Genomic DNA, 19,849 nt, shown 5'->3' with positions numbered 1-19,849 from the left:
GGGCCTGGCCCAATAATAAGGTGACGCAGCACCTAGAATAGCCTCTGGACGAAAGTTATGAAGTAGCATCTTGTATATTTCGTCCAAGGTTTCATGCACGCATTATGGTGGCTTCAACGTCTTGAAATCATCACTTGTAACTCCGTTCTTGTTCCCCATGCGCATGCCATCATCTCCATGCTTGTTCTTGCTCCAATGTTCATCCTTCTCAAAGCTAGGCCCTTCATTTGTAAGCAAAACAAATGTATCCAATTTAGGCAGCATCATATTCTCATGAATATTAGAATCATTACCAAGAAACGAAAGTACCTGGTAATTTAATTGGCGTGCGCGAGCTCTAGTAATTGGTCCAGTATGTATAGCAGCAGGGGCTGTGGGTGTAACAATGGTATTGATGTCCTCATCAAGTAGCATCTTGTATATTTCGTCCGAGGCTTCATGCACGCATTATGGTGGCTTCAACGTCCTGAAATCATCACTTGTAACTCCGTTCTTGTTCCCCTTACGCATGCCATCATCTCCATGCTTGTTCTTGCTCCAATGTTCATCCTTCTCCAAGCTAGGCCTTTCTTTTGTCAGCAAAACAAATGTATCCAATTTAGGCAGCATCATCATGAACATTAGAATCATTACCAAGAAACGAAAGTACTTGGTAATTTAATTGGCGTGCGCGAGCTCTAGTAATTGGTCCAGTATGTATAGCAGCAGGGGCTGTGGGTGTAGCAATGGTATTGATGTCCTCATCATCCTCCCCTTCTTGAAATGAAGTCGTCCTCGACGGAAGCTCATCTTCCTCACCCAAATAAGGCTTCAAATCTGCAATGTTAAAAGTGGGACTAACCCCAAAATCTGCAGGCAGCTCTAGTTTATATGCATTATCATTTATTTTCTCTAACACCTTAAAAGGACCATCAGCACGTGGCATTAGCCTTGATTTGCGCAAATCAGGAAATCTATCCTTACGCAAATGTAACCAAACAAGATCTCCAGGTGCAAACACAACATGTTTTCTACCCTTATCTCCAACATATTTATATTTAGCATTCATACGCTCAATGTTTTCCTTAACTCATGCATTTTTAAAATCAATTCAGCACGTTGTTTAGCATCAAAATTAACCTTCTCCGAAGATGGAAGAGGCAACAAATCAATAGGTGCACGAGGTAGGAAACCATACACAATTTCAAAAGGGCACATCTTAGTAGTAGAACGCAATGAACGATTATAAGCAAATTCAATATGAGGCAAGCATTCTTCCCACATTTTCTTGTTAGTCTTCAAAACAGCCCTAAGCATAGTAGACAACGTTCTATTGACTACTTCAGTTTGTCCATCAGTTTGGGGGTGACAAGTAGTACTGAAAAGCAGTTTAGTCCCCAACTTAGCCCATAAACATCTCCAAAAGTGGCTAAGAAATTTAGTATCATGATCTGAAACAATAGTATTTGGTACACCATGCAAGCGAATAGTTTCACGAAAGAACAAATCAGCAACATTAACAGCATCATCGCTTTTATGACAAGGTCTAAAGTGTGCCATTTTCGATAATCTATCCGCGACAACAAATATGCTATCCCTCCCCTTCTTTGTTCGAGGTAAACCTAAAACAAAGTTCATAGATATATCCTCCCAAGGAACACTAGGTACAGGCAAAGGCATATATAAACCATGAGGATTGAGTCGTGACTTAGCTTTTTGACATGTAGTGCAGCGAGCAACAAAGCGCTCAACATCCCGTCTCATCTTTGGCCAACAGAAATGTGTAGTAAGTACGTCCTCCGTCTTCTTCACGCCAAAGTGTCCCATTAATCCTCCTCCATGCGCCTCCTGCAACAACAAAAGACGAATGGAGCTAGCGGGAATGCATAGCTTGTTAGCATGGAACACAAATCCATCATTAACGACGAACTTGTTCCATGTTCGTCCTTCTTTACAATTCTGCAATACATCTTTAAAATCAGCATCATGCACATATTGATCTTTGATGGTCTCCAAACCAAATATTTTGAAGTCAAGTTGTGAAAGCATAGTATAGCGACGAGACAATGCATCAATAATAACATTTTCTTTGCCCTTCTTGTGTTTAATGACATAAGGGAAAGTCTCAATGAATTCAACCCATTTAGCATGTCTACGATTCAGTTTAGCTTGACTTTTAATATGTTTCAAAGATTCGTGATCAGAATGTATAACAAATTCTTTGGGCCATAAATAATGTTGCCATGTTTCTAAAGTCCGAACAAGAGCATATAATTCTTTATCATAAGTAGAATAATTCAGACTAGGCCCACTCAATTTTTCAGAAAAGTATGCAATAGGTTTGCCATCTTGTAATAACACACCTCCTAATCCAATTCAGTAGCATCGCATTCAAGTTCAAAAGTCTTATTAAAATCAGGAAGTTGGAGTAAAGGAGCATGTGTCAACTTATCTTTCAATACCGTGAAGGCTTCTTCCTGTCCGGTACCCCAAACAAAAGGCACATCCTTCTTTGTAAGCTCATTGAGAGGTGCAGCAATGGTGTTGAAATCTCTCACAAAACGCCTGTAGAAACCAGCGAGGCCAAGGAAACTCCTCACTTGTGTGACCGTTTTGGGCTGCGGCCAACTCTCAATAGCTTCAATCTTCGCTTTATCAACTTCAATTCCCTGCGGAGTAACAACATAGCCAAGAAAAGATACTCGGTCGGTGCAAAAGGTGCACTTCCCAAGGTTACCAAACAAACGTGCATCACGTAGAGCAAAAAAAACAGCACGTAAATGTTCCAAATGTTCTTCCAAAGATTTGCTATAAATCAGTATATCATCAAAATAGACTACCACAAATCGTCCAATAAAAGCACGTAAAACTTCGTTCATTAGTCTCATGAAAGTACTAGGTGCATTAGTTAACCCAAAAGGCATGACTAACCACTCATATAAACCAAACTTAGTTTTAAATGCAGTTTTCCATTCATCTCCCAATTTCATACGAATTTGATGGTATCCACTACGCAAATCAACTTTGGAGAATATTGTAGAGCCACTCAATTCATCAAGCATATCATCTAGCCTAGGAATAGGATGACGATAACGAATAGTAATATTATTAATGCCTCTACAATCTACGCACATACGCGAAGTACCATCCTTTTTCGGCACTAAAATGATAGGAACAGCACAAGGACTAAGGGATTCGCGTATATAACCTTTGTCGAGCAGCTCCTGTACTTGACGCATAATATCCTTCGTCTCCTCTGGATTGGTACGGTATGGTGCACGGTTGGGTAATGATGCACCGGGAATTAAGTCAATCTGATGCTCAATCCCTCGAATGGGAGGTAATCCCGGTGGCACGTCTTGTGGAAAGACGTCAGCGAACTCCTGCAAAATGTTAGTGACAGCAGGAGGCAAAGAGGAAGGCACGTCCTCGAATGAAAATAATGCCTCTTTGCACACAAAAGCATAGCAAACAGATTTGCTGAAATCTAGCTCATCAATATCAGATTTGGTGGCAAATAAACATGCACTTTTCAATTTAATTTCAGAAGCAACACTAGATGGTTTATTATTGGGCTTCATTTGGTGCTCAAATTCTTTTGCCACAATCTGATTTTCACTCTTATTCTTCTCCTATTTTGCTTTATTAGCTCTATTAATATCATCTTTCAAAATGGATTCAGGAGTCATAGGAAGCAAAGTAATATTTTTATCCTTATGAACAAGAGTATACTGATTGTTTCTACCATGGTGTACAGAATTTTTATCAAATTGCCATGGTCGACCAAGTAATAAGGAACATGCTTGCATAGGTACCACATCACAATCAACATAATCAGCATATGTAGAGATACTAAAATGCACACGAACAGTACGTGTTACCTTAACCTTGCCGCTGTTGTTGAACCATTGGATGTAGTAAAGATGTGGATGTGGTCTTGTGGTGAGAGATAGCTTCTCCACCATCTCCATGCTAGCCAAGTTGTTGCAGCTCCCTCCATCTATGATGACGCGCACAGAACGTTCCTTCACAACTCCCTTTGTATGGAACAAATTATGCCTCTGATTTTGCTCAGCTTGTGTGACCTGCACACTCAAAACACGTTGAGCAACTAAACATTCATACCTGTCAGCGTCTTCAGGAGCCATGTATTGCGTCTCATGATCAGAATCATCTCCAACGTGTTCTTCACGTGTGATAAGAGCCAAAGTCTCCTCATCATAGACACTAGCGGACTCATACCCACCATCCTCAGTAGCAATCATCACATGCTGAGATTTGCATTCTCGCGCATAATGTCCTCTTCCCTTACAGCGACGACAAATAATATCACTTGTGTGCCCTGTTGATGCCATGGACAAGATGAGCTCTGTGCAGGCCCGGCAGGTGCGCTCTTGGCAGATAGTGGTGGTTGTGCCTGCTTTCTTGTATCACGGCTGGAGGTGGAACCTGATGGAGGTGCTGGTGCAGTGGAAGTAGAAGATGCATGCGGTGTCCATGATGAAGGTCGACCTGCAGAAAAGTTAGTTCGCGCCACTGCTTGTCGATCCTGCACTTCACGTTCAGCTTTACAAGCAAGATGGAATAAACGAGTGATATTAGTATACTCCTTATCCTCTAGAATGGTTTGAATCTCTCTATTTAAACCACCCATAAAACGTGCAAGCATAGCTTCATTCTCCTCAACAATACCACATCTAATCATGCCAGTTTGTAATTCCTGATAATATTCTTCTACAGAATTTTTCCCTTGTCGTAAACGCTGCAGTTTTTGTAGCAATTCACGTGGATAATATGGTGGAACCCAACGAGTACGCATAGCAGTTTTCAAAGCAGCCCAAGTAGCTGGAATAGGATATAATCTACAATGTTCAGACCACCATACACATGCAAAACTAGTGAAAGCACAAACAGCAGCAGCAACCCGTCTCTCCTCGGGATATTGTAAACATGTAAAACGTTGTTCAGTTTCTAACTCCCAAGTAAGATATACATCAGGAATGTATCTACCCTCAAACGGTGGAATATTCAATTTCAGTTTAGGAACATGGTCATGATCTTGTACCTGAGGTGGTGGTGCAGGCCTACCGTTGCGAATATATACCTGAGGTCGACCTGCTGGAGGTGGTGCTGGTGGCTGCACGTAGTTCTGATTTTGATCAACCTCATCCTCATAATCGCCCGCATAATCGTCATCCTCCTCAGCCGCCGCAGTAGCAGGAGCCAAAGAAGCATCAACAGTAGGTGCAGCGGCACCCGAATTTTGACCAGTCTCAATTGGAACGCGCTGTGCTCGTCCCACTTGATTTGGAAGGCGGCGTTGGAGATGTGGTTGTTGTTGTTGTAGAGGTGCGACAGGTGCAGCCGGTGGTGGTTGGGGAAGACGCTTGAGCAATTCATTAAACCTGTTATCCAGCTTTGTCTCGAACGACTTCTCCACGGCATCTATCTTCTCCATAGCCTCTTCAAATCTGTTTAGCACATCTCCCACCTGGCCACTCATCTTTTGCTGAAATTTATCATGCAACCCCTTGTTCGTCATGTTCTCCCAATCAGTCTCATTGGCTTGTGATCCTGCCATGGTTAGCAGCAATAGAAACACAAAAGAATATGATCCTACAGACTACTAGGAAGTGGTGGTGATGGTGGTGTGTCACAAATCCTTCAAGCAAATCTCAAATTCTTAACAGTTCTTACCCAGCTGCAGGTGGTGATCGGCAACCGTTGTAGTCAAAACTCTCAAAGCTTGGATAGAGCGATTACCAGGGAGAGTCAAACGCACGACGTAGATGTATGTGGAGCTGGGAAGGCTTATAATATGGTAGCAAAAAGGGTCAGCAATAATCAATTCAGATATGCAAAGTTGAATAAACGCTCAACGACGGTACTGTGCTGGTCCTAGGCTAGACCGTGCTAGAGACGCGAGCCTAGAACACTAACAAAATCACGGCGCTGCACGTAAACAAGGGAGGTGCACACTCTGAATTTTTTTTCACTTTTTTGGCACTTTTTTTCCTCTCTTTTTTTTGCTCCGCAGCAATTTTTTTCGAAAAAGTCTACAAATGGTCTAAAAACTGCCTAGCCAGAATTTTCCAGACTTAGTTTTTTTTTTGAAACTGGAACTATTTTTCTACTGCGGGTAAAACAGAAGTTTGGGAGTCCTTCTCTGGCACAACTCGGAGTATGGCGTGATCCGGAAATCCAAAACAGAGTAACAAAATACTGGACTCGGACTAGGACTGGTGGCGGAGATAAATCTGGTGGAACTCGGACTGGTGGTGGAGATGAATCTGGTGGAACTCGGACTGGTGGCGGATATATGTTGCAGGTGTACTCGGATTCGCGTGATGGCGGCGGATATGTGGTGGCGTATATGGACTCGGATTGGCGGTGAATATGTGGTGGTGGTATATGGCAGCGGCGATGAAGTTGGTGCGGTGGTGGTATATGGCAGCAGCGATGATGATGATGCGGTGGTGATATATGGCAGCGGCGACGTGACAACCTGTGAAAGAACTCAAAACTCTAAAGGACTAGACGCTAAGACCAGCAACTTGACACGACGATGCAACCGCAAATTCAACAAAGCAAACACAGAAAAGATTATGCGAAGGCTCAAATTGGTTCGGATAGGATGAACTAACCCTAAATTTTTTTTTGGCTTTTTCGTGGACTATAGGTATGAAGAACAAACTCGATCTAAACTACGAAAAACTGTAAAATCTCACCGAGCAACCTGGAAATCTGATACCACTTGATAGAGGCAAAGGTGTCCCGTCTTTCGATGAGATGATGGATATCGCTTTGGTGGAAGTCGACTTTGACGATCCGACTACGAACGTGCGATGACGTCGCGCCTTAGCAATCGCTAAACCAACTCAGAGAGGTTATTGACCACGCCGGAGCACGATCAACCTGACCACGAGGGTCTGTTTCCTGCGAGCAAACGAAGAACAAGCAAGAAACTGAGATTGCAATCTGGATATTGCGAATATAAGATGAAAGCTTTATTGATCAAGGCGGGGTTCTGTGACGCCTTTGTCTGGTCGTTGAACACAAACGAAGTACGCGAAGTTGCAGCTATGGCGAACTTTTAATCTAAACAAAACCCAAAGTCTAAACGGTGCCCTAAGGGCTGTATATATGGAGGAAGAGGGGGGGATTTCGTGGCCCTTGGAGAAGGGGTCCGAAACCAACCCTATCTCTTGTTTCCCCACACACACGGACTCTAAAAACAGCCTATACTTATGTATTTCGAAATTACATGGGCCTGGCCCAATAATAAGGTGACGCAGCACCTAGAATAGCCTCTGGACGAAATTTATGAAGTGGCATCTTGTATATTTCGTCCAAGGCTTCATTCACTCCTTATAGTGGCTTCAAAGTCCTGAAATCATCACTGGTAACTCCGTTCTTGTTCCCCTTGCGCATGCCATCAACTCCATGCTTGTTCTTGCTCCAATGTTCATCCTTCTCCAAGCCAGGCCCTTCATTTGTAAGCAAAACAAATGTATCCAATTTAGGCAGCATCATATTCTCATGAACATTAGAATCATTACCAAGAAACAAAAGTACCTGGTAATTTAATTGGCGTGCGCGAGCTCTAGTAATTGGTCCATTATATGTAACAGGAGGGGCTGTGGGTGTAACAATGGTATTGATGTCCTCATCAATATGTGCATGATGCTGAATTTAAAGATGTATTGCAGAATTGTAAAGAAGGTAGAACATGGAACAAGTTCGTCGTTAATGATGGATTTCTGTTTCGTGCTAACAAGCTATGCATTCCAGCTAGCTCCGTTCGTCTTTTGTTGTTGCAGGAGGCGCATGGAGGAGGACTAATGGGACACTTTGGCGTGAAGAAGACGGAGGATATACTTGCTACACATTTCTTTTGGCCAAAGATGAGACAGGATGTTGAGCGTTTTGTTGCTTGCTGCACTACATGTCAAAAAGCTAAGTCACGACTCAATCCTCATGGTTTATATATGCCTTTGCCTGTACCTAGTGTTCCTTGGGAGGATATATCTATGGAATTTGTTTTAGGTTTACCTTGAACAAAGAAGGGGAGGGATAGCATATTTGTTGTCGTGGATAGATTCTCGAAAATGGCACACTTTATACCATGTCATAAAAGCGATGATGCTGTTAATGTTGCTGATTTGTTCTTTCGTGAAATTATTCGCTTGCATGGTGTGCCAAATACTATTGTTTCAGATCGTGATACTAAATTTCTTAGCCACTTTTGGAGATGTTTATGGGCTAAGTAGGGGACTAAACAGCTTTTTAGTACTACTTGTCACCCCCAAACTGATGGACAAACTGAAGTAGTCAATAGAACATTGTCTACTACGCTTAGGGCTGTTGTGGAGAATAATAAGAAAATGTGGGAAGAATGCTTGCCTCATATTGAATTTGCTTATAATCGTTCGTTGCATTCTACTACTAAGATGTGCCCTGTTGAAATTGTGTATGGTTTCCTACCTCGTGCACCAATTGATTTGTTGCCTCTTCCATCTTCGGAGAAGGTTAATTTTGATGCTAAAGAACGTGCTGAATTGATTTTAAAAATGCATGAGTTAACTAAGGAAAACATTGAGCGTATGAATGCTAAATATAAACTTGCTGGAGATAAGGGTAGAAAACTTGTTGTGTTTGCACCTGGAGATCTTGTTTGGTTACATTTGCGTAAGGATAGATTTCCTAATTTGCGCAAATCCAAGCTAATGCCACGTGCTGATAGTCCTTTCAAGGTGTTAGAGAAAATAAATGATAATGCATATAAACTTGAGCACGTGCAAATTTTGGGGTTAGTCCCACTTTTAACATTGCAGATTTGAAGCCTTATTTGGGCGAGGAAGATGAGCTTCCGTCGAGGACGACTACATTTCAAGAAGGGGAGGATGATGAGGACATCAATACCATTGTTACACCCACAGCCCCTACTGTTACATATAATGGACCAATTACTAGAGCTCGCGCACGCCAATTAAATTACCAGGTACTTTCGTTTCTTGGTAATGATTCTAATGTTCATGAGAATATGATGCTGCCTAAATTGGATACTTTTGTTTTGCTTACAAATGAAGGGCCTAGCTTGGAGAAGGATGAACATTGGAGCAAGAACAAGCATGGAGTTGATGGCATGCGCAAGGGGAATAAGAACGGAGTTACAAGTGATGATTTCAGGACTTTGAAGCCACCTTAAGGAGTGAATGAAGCCTTGGACGAAATATACAAGATGCAACTTCATAAATTTCGTCTAGAGGCTATTCTAGGTGCTGCGTCACCTTATTATTGGGCCAGGCCCATGTAATTTCGAAACACATAAGTATAGGCTGTTTTTAGAGTCCGTATGTGTGCGGAAACAAGAGATAGGGTTGGTTTCGGACCCCTTCCCCAAGGGCCACGAAATTCCCCCTCTTCCTCCATATATACAGCCCTTAGGGCATCGTTTAGACTTTGGGTTTTGTTTAGATTAAAAGTTCCCCATAGCTGCAACTTTGCGTACTTCGTTTGTGTTCAACGACCAGACAAAGGCGTCACAGAACCCCACCTTGATCAATAAAGCTTTCCTCTTATATTCGCAATATCCAGATTGCAACCTTAGTTTCTTGCTTGTTCTTCGTTTGCCTGCAGGAAACAGACCTTCGTGGTCAGGTTGATCGTGCTCCGGCGTGGTCAATAACCTCTCGGAGTTGGTTTAGCGATTGCTAAGGCGCGACGTCCTCGCACGTTCGTAGTCGGATCGTCAAAGTCGACTTCCTCCAAAACGATAGCCACCATCTCATCGAAAGACGGGACACCTTTGCCTCTATCACTATGCATGCCCCATTAAAATAAATCCCATTTGCACTTATGGCATAGATGACGAGATGATGGTCATTGGCTTTTGTTTTTCATGTGATGATATTGCCATGCTTCCTTTACATGATTTGCGCAATTCATCTACTATACCATGCCATGATCACATTGTTCCAAATATGCATTGTTTTGGATGTTGTCAGTATTCTCCATGTGATGTTTCCACTAATGCTCATGAGGAGACCTCCATAGTTTCCTCATACATATTAGGAGATCTTGATGCATTCCATACTTTGCATGATTCCCATAATTGCTTGCACCATATGCATACCATTCATAACAATGCTCTAGACATTTCTTGTGATGCTTTACACAATTTGAGTCTCCATTATGCTATACATAATAACAAACCTCTCATGATGGATGACATGTTTCTATATCACGCATCTCATTTATTTGAGCATTGGATATTTTGTGCTAACCAACACAAGCACGTGCGCATCATGATGGATGATGTGTACATCTACCACGCACACACAATTTTCCCTTTGTCTTTGTTTTGTGTAGGTACTTATGAACACTCGTCAACCTCACAATCCCATGAGTTGACGAAACGAGCTCTTGAGAGCAAAGATGACTTGGGATCCCGTGGATTGTCCTTCCCACCATTCCCTTGGCGCAACGACTTCGCGCATTCCTTTTACTTGGCTCATACACGGCTTTGGGCCTTATATCACTTGTTACGTTATGTCCATTTTCCCGTGTTCACTTTGCATGCTCTGCCTCTTTCTATGATTTTGCCATGCAATTGTGACCCTTGCTTGCATCTACCCATGATTCACCATAATGCTACTCCAATGTGTATTTGCATGTTTGGTGGAGATCCTTGTTGCTATTGCCATGTTTATCATGTGCCTCATGCTATTGTTGATTCTTGTATTGGGAGAGTCATGATGTTCCATTGCTATTTACATAGGACTTGTGCCCAATATATTGATGATATATTGCTCATATCTTGCTTTCATGCTAGTGATATGTCTTGTGCATTATTCATGACCACTATTTGCACACATGACATGCTTGCCATGATTCCTTCTAGTACGTTGCATCTTCGCACTACTAGCTTGCTTGACTTGATCACTATGATTACTTGCTTGGTTGCATCACCCATGTTCCATTACTCGCTTTCTTGGGTTGATGACATATATGCTCATGCCTCTCACATGATATATCTTGATTATTGTACTGGTCTCCATTAGTTGCACATCTCATATGCCATTGTAGTGAGTGCACCCATGCTATGCTTATTGATCTTGGAGAGTTGGACATATTACTTGTGACGCATGCTTGCTTGTTTAAGCCTATTGTCTTTGTTGTAGTTGCATCTTATGCTTTCATACCATACCACACCTTGTCCTTTCTTATGATAAGAATGATGAAAACACTTGTTGGGTATCTCGCCCCTTGAATGATAGGTCTTGCACTAACCTCATTTGTTTTTCTGAGCGTTTGTCATGTTCTTTCATTTTGAAGAATTCACAAGGCGGTACCATCACGAGACACATTGGTCATGTGAAGGCGTACACGATGTGCAACACCAACATTTTCGAGAACCTACTAAAGGTGAACTCCTTCCCTTTGAGCCATTCTCAAATACGCATGTTGGATGGGTCATTCTTTCATTGTGTATTCCTTCTTGTTTTCTACATGATACATCTCGTGAACAGAGGACCGACATTGGAGATGGACCCTATGGACCTTCAAGTTGAGGAGTGCTCGGACTTAGTGGATGCACCACCGGACCAACACTTCTACCACGACATCGAGCTATGGTACAACACCACCCATGACAAATTTGCATCTTATGCATGGATTGACACACATTATGCTTGTCTTGTTGCACCTATTCCCATGTCATCCATGATATATGAGCTTGTGCCTTTTCTTAGCAAATTTGTTGTGATCTTTCTTGATGGCATATTCATACATCATGATCATATTGCCTACCATCAATTGCATGATAACATAATCATATTGAGCATCCATTGCCATATTCATGCTATTGATCCACCGTCTCACTATGACATCATTTTGCACCGTGGTTGCATTGATCATATTTTCACAACACATTTGTGTGCACAATGAATGCTTATGCTCCCATGAATGCTTTACATCTCATTCCATATCATCTTGCTAAGCTTCATGTGCTTTGTCATGAACAACCTTGCCTCGCGGAATCATTCTTACATGATGGACACCTTGTGTGCGCTAACCATTGTATTTCCAAGTGTCGTTTGTGTTTGCTCTTTTTGCCTGTGTACCACTCCGGAAACACCTTAGAGTACTTGGATTGCGCCATGACTTCCACTCTGTCCAATTACAACTCCGTCCACGACAACCGTTTCCATGGTGATGAGGATTTCGATCCGAGGTCGGATCTTTCCCAAGGGAGGGGAGATGATGCGGAGCATCCGACGATCATCCCCATGTACACTCGAGCCTACGCCATTGGACCTAAGTTGAACTCGCTCCTTTCCGAATATTCCCTTTCCGCATGCAAGACATGGATGCTACTTCAAGCGCGGACCTTGTTCATACTCAGGTACACCCGAGGAGACCATGGAGAACCCAAGGACCCAGACCAAGCGTGCGCGGAAGCAAAGGATTGAGAAGGAAGAAGAGACAGCTACTACAGGCCCCGGACATCCGGCCCCAGCCCGGACATCCGGCCCGACCCCCGGAAATCCGGCGCCCATCACAGAAGACACTCGAAGCTGAACCAAGTCAGCCCGGACATCCGGCCCCCAGGCCCGGACATCCGGCCCGTCGCGAGCCGCCGGACATCCGGCCCAGCTCCCGGAAATCCGGCGCCCCATCACAGAAGCTGGACCCTGCCAGCCCGGACATCCGGCCCCAGCGCCCGGACATCCGGCGTCTCGGGAAGGCCCGGACATCCGGCCCGTCGCCCGGACATCCGGCCCCCTCTGCCTGCGTGCAGCGCATCTGGGCCGACGCCCATGTACCCCTTCGTCCCTTAGACTATATATACTCCCGCACCTCCTCCTAGTTAGGGGTAGCAAAGGATTAGCTCATTTAGAGATAGAGCGTTGCTCATCCATATCGGATCTACTCCACGAGAGAGACCGTGGCCCCTCTACGGAGAAGATCCACCTTGGATTCAAGACCTCCTCACGGAGAAGATCCACCTTGGATTCAAGACCTCACGGAGAAGAACCGGTTACCTTTGTATCGTCCTTTGTTGGATTTGGATCTTGTATCTTACCTTTGTGTTCATCGATCTAGCGCATGTGTGATCTATTCTTGTTGGTTGAGTGATTTCTCTCGTGTTCCCCTCGTGTTCCCCTCATGTTTCCCCTCGTGTTTCCCTCATGTTTCCCCTCGTGTTCATCACGTTCTTCGTAGGGATCCGCTCCTTTCGTGAAAGATCGGCCACCTAGGGTTCCGCCCTACATCAAATGGTCACACAAGTGAGGAGTTTTCTTGGACTCGCTGGTTTCTATAGGCATCTTGTGCGAGATTTTGGCACCATAGCTGCACCTCTCAATGAGCTTACAAAGAAGGATGTGCCTTTTGTTTGGGGTACCGCACAGGAAGAAGCCTTCACGGTATTGAAAGATAAGTTGACACATGCTCCTTTACTCCAACTGCCTGATTTTAATAAGACTTTTGAGCTTGAATGTGATGCTAGTGGAATTGGATTAGGAGGTGTGTTATTACAAGATGGTCAACCTGTTGCATACTTTTCTGAAAAATTGAGTGGGCCTAGTCTGAATTATTCTACTTATGATAAAGAACTATATGCTCTTGTTCAGACTTTAGAAACATGGCAACATTATTTATGGTCCAATGATAGAGGCAAAGGTGTCCCGTCTTTCGATGAGATGATGGATATCGCTTTGGTGGAAGTCGACTTTGACGATCCGACTACGAACGTGCGAGGACGTCGCACCTTAGCAATCGCTAAACCAACTCCGAGAGGTTATTGACCACAACGAAGCACGATCAACCTGACCACGAGGGTCTATTTCCTGCGAGCAAACGAAGAACGAGCAAGAAACTGAGATTGCAATCTAGATATTGCGAATATAAGATAAAAGCTTTATTGATCAAGGTGGGGTTCTGTGACGCCTTTGTCTGGTCGTTGAACACAAACGAATTACGCGAAGTTGCAGCTATGGCGAACTTTAATCTAAACAAAACCCAAAGTCTAAACGACGCCCTTGATGAGGACATGACTACCTTGGATACGACCAAAAATATTGTATACATGCATATTTGTCAGGTGATTTCTAGTGCAAACTATTCAATAATCTATTTATGTTATCCAGAACAAAAATACTTCACACACTTTTGTGTTTTGCCTAATTGCAGGTGTATGGGACATTTGTACAATCCACATATGAAGATAAGGCAAAAGGAGAAGTTTAGGTTCTGTTCAAAAAGTCCTCTCACGTCACTTTTGGGCCAAGAGAAGATAGAGTCCAAGTCTCTCACGTTCTGGATTCAGTTTCGGACTGCACAGACATACCTGACTCAAAACGCCAAGAACTTTTTCATACGGACTCCGAATTGGGTGATTCTTTTTTTGTTGGAAACTAGATTTCGTGCTCTTTCCAACCCAATTGGATTCACCTTTAAATTCGTCCGGAGCATTGAGTTATGGTCGAAACAATCTGACGTTGCACCAGAATCCGAGTCAAACTACAAGTCCAAAGGTGTTGCATCACCTCCACTTGGGCCCATGAGCCTTGTACGACCTAGGGTTGGTTTTAGGCTGCCTTGGGACGTCCTCCCACCTCCTTGGCCGCCACCCCTTGCTATAAGTAGATCCATCTAGTAGCTTTTTCCTTGGGTTTTGTTTAGATTAAAAGTTCGCCATAGCTGCAACTTCGCGTACTTCGTTTGTGTTCAGCGACCAGACAAAGGCGTCACAGAACTCCACCTTGATCAATAAAGCTTTCATCTTTGTTCGCAATATCCAGATTGCAATCTCAGTTTCTTGCTTGTTCTTCGTTTGCTCGCAGGAAACAGACCCTCGTGGTCAGGTTGATCGTGCTCCGGCGTGGTCGATAACCTCTCGGAGTTGGTTTAGCGATTGCTAAGGCGCGACGTCCTCGCACGTTCGTAGTCGGATCGTCAAAGTCGACTTCCACCAAAGCGATATCCATCATCTCATCGAAAGACGGGACACCTTTGCCTCTATCAGCCCTAAGGGTTGTATATATGGAGGAAGAGGGGGGAATTTCGAGGCCCTCGGGGAAGGGGTCCGAAACCATCCATATCTCTTGTTTCCCCACACATACGGACTCTAAAAACAGCCTATACTCAAGTATTTCGAAATTACATGGGCCTGGCCCAATAATAAGGTGACGCAGCACCTAGAATATCCTCTGGACGAAAGTTATGAAGTAGCATCTTGTATATTTCGTCCGAGGCTTCATGCACGCATTATGGTGGCTTCAACGTCCTGAAATCATCACTTGTATCTCCGTTCTTGTTCCCCATGCGCATGCCATCATCTCCATGCTTGTTCTTGCTCCAATGTTCATCCTTCTCAAAGCTAGGCCCTTCTATTGTCAGCAAAACAAATGTATCCAATTTAGGCAGCATCATCATGAACATTAGAATCATTACCAAGAAACGAAAGTACCTGGTAATTTAATTGGCGTGCGCGAGCTCTAGTAATTGGTCCAGTATGTATAGCAGCAGGGGCTGTGGGTGTAGCAATGGTGTTGATGTCCTCATCATCCTCCCCTTCTTGAAATGAAGTCGTCCTCGACGGAAGCTCATCTTCCTCACCCAAATAAGGCTTCAAATCTGCAATGTTAAAAGTGGGACTAACCCCAAAATCTGCAGGCAGCTCAAGTTTATATGCATTATCATTTATTTTCTCTAACACCTTAAAAGGACCATCAGCACGTGGCATTAGCCTTGATTTGCGCAAATCAGGAAATCTATCCTTTCGCAAATGTAACCAAACAAGATCTCCAGGTGCAAACACAACATGTTTTCTACCCTTATCTCCAACAAATTTATATTTAGCATTCATACGCTCAATGTTTTCCTTAGTTAACTCATGCATTTTTAAAATCAATTCAGCACGTTGTTTAGCATCAAAATTAACCTTCTCCAAAGATGGAAGAGGCAACAAATCAATAGGTGCACGAGGTAGGAAACCATACACAATTTCAAAAGGGCACATCTTAGTAGTAGAACGCAATGAACGATTATAAGCAAATTCAATATGAGGCAAGCATTCTTCCCACATTTTCTTGTTGTTCTTCAAAACAGCCCTAAGCATAGTAGACAACGTTCTATTGACTACTTCAGTTTGTCCATCAGTTTGGGGGTGACAAGTAGTACTGAAAAGCAGTTTAGTCCCCAACTTAGCCCATAAACATCTCCAAAAGTGGCTAAGAAATTTAGTATCATGATCTGAAACAATAGTATTTGGTACACCATGCAAGCGAATAATTTCACGAAAGAACAAATCAGCAACATTAACAGCATCATCGCTTTTATGACATGGTATAAAGTGTGCCATTTTCGATAATCTATCCACGACAACTAATAAGCTATCCCTCCCCTTCTTTGTTCGAGGTAAACCGAAAAAAAGTCCATAGATATATCCTCCCAAGGAACACTAGGTACAGGCAAAGGCATATATAAACCATGAGGATTGAGTCGTGACTTAGCTTTTTGACATGTACTGCAGCGAGCAACAAAACGCTCAACATCCCGTCTCATCTTTGGCCAAAAGAAATGTGTAGCAAGTACGTCCTCCGTCTTCTTCACGCCAAAGTGTCCCATTAATCCTCCTCCATGCGCCTCCTGCAACAACAAAAGATGAATGAAGCTAGCGGGAATGCATAGCTTATTAGCCTCTGGACGAAAGTTATGAAGTAGCATCTTGTATATTTCGTCCAAGGCTTCATGCACGCATTATGGTGTCTTCAACATCCTGAAATCATCACTTGTAACTCCGTTCTTGTTCCCCATGCGCATGCCATCATCTCCATGCTTGTTCTTGCTCCAATGTTCATCCTTCTCAAAGCTAGGCCCTTCATTTGTAACAAAAAAATTGTATCCAATTTAGGCAGCATCATATTCTCATGAACATTAGAATCATTACCAAGAAACGAAAGTACCTGGTAATTTAATTGGCGTGCGTGAGCTCTAGTAATTGGTCCAGTATGTATAGCAGCAGGGGCTGTGGGTGTAACAATGGTATTGATGTCCTCATCATCCTCCCCTTCTTGAAATGAAGTCGTCCTCGACGAAGCTCATCTCCCTCTACCAAATAAGGCTTCAAATCTGCAATGTTAAAAGTGGGACTAACCCCAAAATCTGCAGGCAGCTCAAGTTTATATGCATTATCATTTATTTTCTCTAACACCTTAAAAGGACCATCAGCACGTGGCATTAGCTTTGATTTGCGCAAATCAGGAAATCTATCCTTACGCAAATGTAACCAAACATGATCTCCAGGTGCAAACACAACATGTTTTCTACCCTTATCTCCAGCAAGTTTATATTTAGCATTCATACGCTCAATGTTTTCCTTAGTTAACTCATGCATTTTTAAGATCAATTCAGCACGTTGTTTAGCATCAAAATTAACCTTCTCCGAAGATGGAAGAGGCAACAAATCAATAGGTGCACGAGGTAGGAAACCATACACAATTTCAAAAGGGCACATCTTAGTAGTAGAATGCAATGAACGATTATAAGCAAACTCAATATGAGGCAAGCATTCTTCCCACATTTCCTTATTATTCTTCAAAACAGCCCTAAGCATAGTAGACAATGTTCTATTGACTACTTTAGTTTGTCCATCTTTGGGGGTGACAAGTAGTACTAAAAAGCAGTTTAGTCCCCTACTTAGCCCATAAACATCTCCAAAAGTGGCTAAGAAATTTAGTATCACGATCTGAAACAATAGTATTTGGCACACCATGCAAACGAATAATTTCACGGAAGAACAAATCAGCAAAATTAACAGCATCATCGCTCTTATGACATGGTATAAAGTGTGCCATTTTTGAGAATCTATCCACGACAACAAATATGCTATCCCTCCCCTTCTTTGTTCGAGGTAAACCTAAAACAAAGTCCATAGATATATCCTCCCAAGGAACACTAGGTACAGGCAAAGGCATATATAAACCATGAGGATTGAGTCGTGACTTAGCTTTTTGACATGTAGTGCAGCGAGCAACAAAACGCTCAACATCCCGTCTCATCTTTGGCCAAAAGAAATGTGTAGCAAGTACGTCCTCCGTCTTCTTCACGCCAAAGTGTCCCATTAATCATCCTCCATGCGCCTCCTGCAACAACAAAAGACGAAGTGAGCTAGCTGGAATGCCTAGCTTGTTAGCACGGAACACAAATCCATCATTAACGACAAACTTGTTCCTGGTTCTTCCTTCTTTACAATTCTGCAAAACATCTTTAAAATCAGCATCATGCACATATTGATCTTTGATGGTCTCCAAACCAAATATTTTGAAGTCAAGTTGTGACAGCATAGTGTAGCGACGAGACAATGCATCAGCAATAACATTTTCTTTACCCTTCTTGTGTTTAATGACATAAGGGAAAGTTTCAATGAATTCAACCCATTTAGCATGTCTACGATTCAGTTTAGCTTGACTTTTAATATGTTCCAAAGATTCATGATCAGAATGTATAACAAATTCTTTGGGCCATAAATAATGTTGCCATGTTTCTAAAGTCCGAACAAGAGCATATAGTTCTTTATCATAAGTAGTGATAGAGGCAAAGGTGTCCCGTCTTTCGATGAGATGATGAATATCGTTTTGATGGAAGTCGACTTTGACGATCCGACTACGAACGTGCGAGGACGTCGCGCCTTAGCAATCGCTAAACCAACTCCGAGAGGTTATCGACCACGCCGGAGCACGATCAACCTGACCACGAGGGTCTGTTTCCTGCGAGCAAACGAAGAACAGGCAAGAAACTGAGATTGCAATCTGGATATTGCGAATATAAGATGAAAGCTTTATTGATCAAGGTGGGGTTCTGTGACGCCTTTGTCTGGTCGCTGAACACAAACGAAGTACGCGAAGTTGCAGCTATGGCGAACTTTTAATCTAAACAAAACCCTAAGTCTAAACGACGCCCTAAGGGCTGTATATATGGAGGAAGAGGGGGGAATTTCGTGGCCCTTGAGGAAGGGGTCCGAAACCAACCCTATCTCTTGTTTCCCCACACATACGGACTCTAAAAACAGCCTATACTTATGTATTTCGAAATTACATGGGCCTGGCCCAATAATAAGGTGACGCAGCACCTAGAATAGCCTCTGGACGAAAGTTATGAAGTAGCATCTTGTATATTTCGTCCAAGGCTTCATGCACGCATTATGGTGGCTTCAACGTCCTGAAATCATCACTTGTAACTCCGTTCTTGTTCCCCATGCGCATGCCATCATCACCATGCTTGTTCTTGCTCCAATGTTCATCCTTCTCAAAGCTAGGCCCTTCATTTGTAAGCAAAACAAATGTATCCAATTTAGGCAGCATCATATTCTCATGAACATTAGAATCATTAGCAAGAAACGAAAGTACCTGGTAATTTAATTGGCGTGCGCGAGCTCTAGTAATTGGTCCAGTATGTATAGCAGCAGGGCCTGTGGGTGTAATAATTGTATTGATGTCCTCATCAAGTAGAATAATTCAGACTAGGCCCACTCAATTTTTCAGAAAAGTATGCAACAGGTTTACCATCTTGTAATAACACACCTCCTAATCCAATTCCACTAGCATCACATTCAAGCTCAAAAGTCTTATTAAAATCAGGAAGTAGGAGTAAAGGAGCATGTGTCAACTTATCTTTCAATACCATGAAGGCTTCTTCCTGTGCGGTACCCCAAAGAAAAGGCACATCCTTCTTCGTAAGCTCGTTAAGAGGTGCAGCAATGGTGCTGAAATCTCTCACAAAACGCCTATAGAAACCAGCGAGGCCAAGGAAACTCCTCACTTGTGTGACCGTTTTGGGCTGCGGCCAACTCTCAATAGCTTCA

This window comes from Triticum aestivum, chromosome 5D (genome assembly GCF_018294505.1).
Source record: "Triticum aestivum cultivar Chinese Spring chromosome 5D, IWGSC CS RefSeq v2.1, whole genome shotgun sequence".
In the NCBI taxonomy this organism is placed as follows: Eukaryota; Viridiplantae; Streptophyta; class Magnoliopsida; order Poales; family Poaceae; genus Triticum; species Triticum aestivum.
The sequence above is the reverse complement of the archived record's forward strand: the minus strand, read 5'-3'. Positions refer to the sequence as shown.